The sequence below is a fragment of the Ranitomeya imitator genome, chromosome 4 (assembly GCF_032444005.1).
Source record: "Ranitomeya imitator isolate aRanImi1 chromosome 4, aRanImi1.pri, whole genome shotgun sequence".
Taxonomy (NCBI): domain Eukaryota; kingdom Metazoa; phylum Chordata; class Amphibia; order Anura; family Dendrobatidae; genus Ranitomeya; species Ranitomeya imitator.
The window spans coordinates 182,012,525-182,019,920 of NC_091285.1; positions in this window are offsets into that span (position 1 = coordinate 182,012,525).

Genomic DNA, 7,396 nt, shown 5'->3' on the forward strand with positions numbered 1-7,396 from the left:
TTTTATAAAGTAAATTCTCACTGCACAATCAGTAATAATCCCGAAAAGAAGGAAGAATTTAAGAGACCAGGATGGATAAACATAAACACTTGCTAAATAGAAACATATATCAAATGGATAGAGGGGAGCATATCTAAAGAAGAATATAATGCGCTGTGCAGGGCAAGCGTTACAAGAGCTAAAGCCAGTAACGAAGTGAGGCTTGCAAGGGAGACCAAAAGTAGAGATGAGCGAACCTGAACTTTAAAGTTATGGGTTTCTCCTGGAAGTCCGTTTTAATGGGGAGTGAGAATATATATTTTCTGGCCCAAAAGTTCAGGTTCCCATAGATTTCAATGGAGTTTATGTTCAAGTTCTGGTATCCAAACTTTGGACTAAAGTTACAAGAACCCAAATTTCCATGGGTCTGCTTATCCCTTACCAAAAGCAATAAAAAGGATTTTGAGTGTATGTCAAAAATGTAGGATTTTTACAAGATGAAAAGGATGATGGTGATCAAAAATGATGAGATAGCCGAACTTGTTAATTCCTATTTTGCATCTGTGTTCTCTAAGAAAGCAAATGTAATATCAACTGATCTTCACTGTCCTAGCAAAAGAATCCTCACTATAAATAGAGAGATGGTGAGGGAACACTTGGCTAATTTTAAATCTCCTGGTCCAGATGAATTACATCCTAGGTTACTGAAAGAGATGGCAGAAGAAATTGCAGAATCACTAGCCAGGAGAATTGAAAATTCCTGGAGAACAGGCGACGTCCTAGAAAATTGGAAAAGGCCAGTGAGCCTTACTTTTTATACCAGGAAATGCCGTTGAATAAATTATTAAACAGACAGCAAATACTTGAATAAGAATACATTAGTTAACCAGAGCCAGCATGATTTTGTAGCAAACATGTCATGCCAGACTAATCTAATTTCCTTCTATGATGGAATCACTGACATGGTCAATCAAGGAAATGCGGTAGATATAGTATATCTCAACTTCAGCAAGGCATTTGCTAAAGTATCTTGTACTATGCTTACTGAAAAAATTACCAAGTGTGGGACTGACAAGTCTACAGGTAGGTGGACTCAGTTGGCTCAGTGATCCTACTCAGTGTGGTAATAAATGGTTGCACATCCAATTAGAAAAGGGTTTCAAGTAGGGTACCACAAGGCTGTCTTGGCCTCAGTGTTCAGCATTTTAATAAATGATCTGATCAAATTTACAGATGATGCACAGCTAGGACGGATAGGATTCAGAAGGATCTAGATAAGCTTGAACAGTGGGCAATGACTAATTATTAACAGAATTTCAAGATTTTACATCTGGGAAAGAAAAACTAAATTACTACAGAGAATAGAACTAGGCAACGTCCTTTGTGAGAGACTAATAGATCACAGGTTGCACACGAGTCAACAGTATGATTCAGCAGCAAAAAAAGGCAAACACAGTTCCAGGATGTATTAAGAGAAGCATAGAGCCTAGATCACATGAAGTAATTATCCCCCTCTACTCCACCTTGGTCAGACCTCATCTGGAATACTGTGTCCAGTTCTGGGCACCATATTTTAAAAAAGACAAAAAAAAAACCTGGAGCAAGTACAGAGACGAGCTACCCGAATGGTGAGAAGACTGCATTGTATGTCCTACACGGAATGGCTAAAGGATCTGAGATTGTTTATCAAAAAAGAAGGCCAAGAGGAGCCGTAATAGTGGTCTACAAATATCTGAATGGATGGTACAGAGTAGAGGGATCATCCCTATTCTCATTTGCACATGGAAACACGAGAAGAAATGGAATGAAACTGAAAGGGAAAAGATACAGATAAGGTATTAGAAAATACTTTTGACAGTGAGGGTGATCAATGAGTGGAACAGGCAGCCACGAGAGGTGGTGAGTTCTTCACTGGAAATCTTCAAACAGAGGCTGGACAGACATCTGTCTGAGATGGTTTAGTGAATCCTGCATTGAGCAGGGGGTTGGACACGATGACGCTGTAGGTCCCTTACAACTCTTAGCATTCTATGATATTTGCAAGCTACGTTTTAAATATATATTTATAATATACAGCTCTGGCAAAAATTAAGAGACCACTGCAAAATTTTCAGTTTGTCTGATTTTTCTCTTTATAGGTATATTTTTGAGTAAAATGTAAATTGTTCTTTTACTCTATAAACTACTGACAACATGTCTCTGAATTTCCAAGCAATAAATTTTGCATTTTTTTTTTCTGAAAAGGAGAAATGGTCAAAATTTAAAAAAAAAATAACAGTGCTTTCAGACCTCAAATAATGCAAAGAAAACAAGTTCATAATCATTTAGAAACAACAATACTAATGTTTTAACTCAGGAAGAGTTCAGAAATCAATATTTTGTGGAATAACCATGATTTTTAATCACAGCTTTCATGCGTCTTGGCATGCTTTCCACCAGTCTTTCACACTGCTTTTAGGTGACCTTATGCCACTCCTGGTACAAAAATGTAAGCAGTTCTTTGTTTGATGACTTGTGACTATCCATCTTCCTCTTGATTTACGTTCCAGAGGTTTTCAATGGGGTTCAGGTCTGGAGATTGGGCTCTACATGACAGAGATTTGATGTGGTGGTCCTTCATACACACCTTGTATGGCGCATTGTCCTGCTGGAAAAAAACAGTCCTCAGAGTTGGGGAACATTGCCTGAGGAATCAATTGTTTTTCCAGGATTACCTTGTATGTGGCTTGATTTATACGTCCTTCGCAAAGAACAACCTGCCCAATTCTAGCCTTGCTGAAGCATCCCCAAATCATCACCGATCTTCCACCAAATTTCACAGTGGGTGTAAGACACTGTGACTTGTACGCATCTCCAGGTCTCCTTCTAACCATTAGACGACCAGGTGGGTTTTTTCCGGTCAATATGGCCATGTGAGGACTTGTTTTTTTTTGCGGGACAAGTTGTACTTTTGAAAGACACCATTGGTTTTAACATATAGTGTACTGGAAAACAGGAAAATAATTCAAAGTGCGGTGAAATTCCACACTTGTTTTTTTTTTTTTTACCATGTTCACCAAATGCTAAAACTGACCTGCCATTATAATTCTCCAGGTCATTATGAGTTCACAGACCCCAAACATGCATGTATAGGTTTTTTTTTATTTAAGTGCTGAAAAAAATCCAAAATGTGTTTAAACAAAAAAAGCACCATTTTCCGAGAGCTGTAGCGTCTCCATTTTTCATGAACTGGGGCTGGGTGAGGGCTTATTTCTTTGCGCGGAGCTAATTTTTTTATTGATATAACTTTGGTGTAAATGCAATATTTTGATTGCCCATTATTGCAATGCAGTGACGACCAAAAAAAAGTAATTTTCATTTTGAATTTTTTTCTTGTTACTCCGTTTAGAGATCGGGTTAATTTTTTTATATTGATCGGGGGATTATGAATGCAGCAATAACAAAAAAAAATTTTTGTTTGCTTTATTTTGAATGGGGCAAAAGGGGGGTGATTTGAACTTTTTATATATATATATTTTTTTAACTTTTTGCATGCCTTAATCCCTTACTGACATCGGACGTACTAATACCCCAATGTCCGTATCCCCTGATGTTATGATGAGTTCATAAGAGGCGTCCTCTGCTGGTTGTCCTCATATGAACTCGAGCCTGGGAGCTTTCTAGGAAAATTCCCACGATCTAGGAACAGCCAGCAGAGGGCGCCTCACCGCAAATGAAGGTAAATATAGGTCATTGACCTACTTTACCTTCATTCCCCGGGGTTTTGCAGCCACGAACAACGTTGCATTAGCAAAGCTCGTGGCTGCAAAATATTTTAACCCCTTCAGATGGATTTACATCGTTGGACTTTACAGATCTGCGGAAGGTAAGGATATTGTTGGTTTATTATGTTATTTTTGTTACAGAACGAGGGTCTTCAGTGATTGGATTGGGCGTTGAATAAAATATTACAACAACCTTTGTTTTTATTTAATTAAAATAATTTTTAATAATGTGTTTGTGTATTTTTTTAACTCTTTACTAGTATTGGATTAATAATGGATAGGTGTCATAATTGACGCCTCTCTATTATTAATTTGGCTTAATGTCACCTTACAATAGCAAGGTGGCATTAACCCTTCATTACCCCATATCCCACCGCTACACGGGAATGGGAAGAGAGTGGCCAAGTGCCAGAATAGGCGCATCTTCCAGATGTGCCTTTTCTGGGGTGGCTGGGGGCAGATGTTTTTAGCCAGGGGGGGGGGGGGGCAATAACCATGGACCCTCTCCAGGCTATTAATATCTGCCCTCAGTCACTGGCTTTACTACTCTGGCGGAGAAAATTGCGCGGGAACCCACGCCAATTTTTTCCGCCATTTAACCCTTTAATTTAGTAGATAGAACGGCCAAATTTTGCATATACACACTACTAACATTAGTAGTGTGGAATATGCAAAAAAAAGGGGGATATGACATGGTTTACTGTATGTAATCATGTCTCATATCATGTTGGGTTTAGGAAGGAGAGAGCAAAAGCCGGTAATTGAATTACCGGCTTTAAAGCTATTTCGCGCTGGAAGAAATATTAATATATATATATATATATATGTGTCTACTGATATAGATAGATAGATAGAGATATAGAGATATTTTTTTTTTTGTGACACATGGATCCCTTCTATAGCGGTATGTTGGTTTTGCAAGCCTGTGAGAAAAACACGCAGTACGGATGCCATACGGATTACATACGGAGGATGCCATGCGCAAAAAACGCTGACACACCCTGCCTACGGAGGAGCTACGGACCACTATTTTGGGGACTTTTCAGCGTATTACGGCCATAATATACGGACTGTATTGTTTTACGCTGTGTGTGACGCCGGCCTAAGAAAAAGTAAAAACACCAGAATTATGTTTTTTTGGTTGCAATAACGGGCGATCAAAAGAACGTATCTGCACCAAAATGATATCATCAAAAGCATCAGCTCGGCACGCAAAAAATAAGCTCTCACCCAACCAGAGATCACGAAAAATGGAGACGCTACAGGTATCTGAAAATTGGGCCTTTTATTTTTTTAATTTATTTTTCTAAGCAAAGTTTGGAATTTTTTTCACCACTTAGATAAAAAAGAACCTAGTTTGGTGTCTATGAACTTGGAATGACCTGGAGAATCATAACTGCAGGTCAGCATTTAGTGAACCTAGCAAAAAAGCCAAACAAGTGTAGGATTGCACTATTTTTTGCAATTTCACCTCACTTTAAATTCTTTCCCGTTTTATAATACACAACATGGTAAAACCAATGGTGTCATTCAAAAGTACAACTCATCCTACAAAAAATAAGCCCTCACATGGCCATATTGACGGAAAAATAAAAGTTATGTTTCTGGGAATGAGGGGAGTGAAAAATGAAAAAAGCTCCAGTCCTGAAGGGGTTAATATTCTCCATGGGAGACTAGAAGCTGCAGTACTTTAGTCTATGCTACACACAGGCGATGATCAGATTGCCTGTGTGTAGGAGAAATGCTTAGTTGCTGTGAGCGCCGACCACTAGGGCGTAGCACATAGCAATCTGGCAAAGACAACCACAGAGGTATGCTGCAGGCCTCTGGTTGTCATGGTGACCCATCGGTGACCAGTGATCATGTGACTGGGTCACTGATGGGCGGATCCAGTGATACGCTTCCTGTAAGAGCGAGTTAAATGCCGGTGTCAGATATGGACAGCGGGATTTATCTAGTTAATAGCCACAGGTGGATCGCCATGCCACCCGCAGCTGTTGCAGGCACATGTCAGCTGTATAGATCAGCTGTCGTGCTCGCACCAAACTGGGATTCCTACATGCGTATTATTATGGCACATGTTGGAAAAGGTTCAAACAACAGCCTAGACACAACACAAGGACCAATGCAAGTCAATGTGTTTGGTCCAATGAAAAGCTTTACATTCTGAGAGAAGGTCTGCATTTAAAAGATTGCAGTATGCACTACTTTGATCTATATTGTGGATCTGACCAGTCCATTATAAGTTGAGTTTGCACAGTGTTAAATAGAAACATGGTGGGCATGGGATTTCTATAAATTCCATCCACTGTGCTTCGGGATCCAAAAAGTATCATTTCTCCTTGCGGAGAGTGACATGTTAAGCATGTCGAGATGAGGAGACGTAAAGCCGCAATACTCCTCTGGGAAATATGCAAATTGTCTCTTCAGAGGGGAAGAGGACTAGAACTCTAGTGCCACCTATTGGAGGTAGCAATCCTAACAGTCAATGCCGACCCTTTAACGAGCCTTGTCACATGATTTAGGATAAGAGCCAAACCAGATCTCAATTTGTAGACACTGTGTTTCGGGGTACTGCCCCTCGTCAGTGCAAAGTGGAGATCTGGCTTGGCTCTTATGGCAAGTCATGTGACAAGGCTCGTTAAAGGGTCGACATTGACTGTTAGGATTGCTACTTCCAATAGGTGGCACTAGAGTTCTAGTCCTCTCCCTCTCTGAAGAGACAGTTTGCATCCACTGTGCTTCCAATGTAGAACGCAGTGCAGGTGCGCTGTGTCCAAAACGCTGCTCTTCCTGATCATGTGCACATACCCAACATTTCTAATCTGGTCTTGATACCTAGTAAAGTAATTACCCAAAACTAGTGAACTTCGTATTTATTTAAAAAAAAAAACAACTGGATTTGATACATTTCTTCGGACTGCAGAAGACCTGGCTACTGCAGAAATGTAGTATACTTGTCTCGCCTGCATCTGCTGCACTTCCGGTCATGTGCAGTTCTTCTCTGGAGCTGGGAAGCATATACCTAGCTTCAGAGGCACAATGACTCTGCCATATAGAGCCGCGTGCATGAGCAAGATTTGCAGGGAGATGGCAATTACTGTGGTTTTTGCAAATCATGTTATCAAACCCACAGGGGCGTGATAACATGCAAAGAGGGATGACTATGCTGAAGTAACTAAAGCCTCGTCGAATATTCAAAGGCATAATTAGCGTAATAAAAATAGATTATAATTCCTCTTTTAAACATTGATTTACTTGACTAAAGCTTTAGTCACACTAAACGACTTCCAACGATCACGACCATCGATACGGCCGTGATGGTTGGTAAGTCGTTGTGTGGTCGCTGGGGAGCTATCACACAGACAGCTCTCTCCAGCGACCAACGATCAGGGGAACGATTTCGGCATAGTTGAAACTGTCTTCAACGATGCCGAAGTCCCCCTGCAGCACCCGGGTAACCAGGGTAAACATCGGGTTACTAGGGCCGCGCTTAGTAACCCGATATTTACCCTGGTTACCATTGTAAAAGTAAAAAAAAAAAACAGTACATACTCACATTCTGATGTCTGTCACGTCCCCCGGCATCCACAGGGTTAAAACTGCTTTCGGCAAGAGCGCTGCTAATGCACGCGCTCCGGCCGATAGCTTCC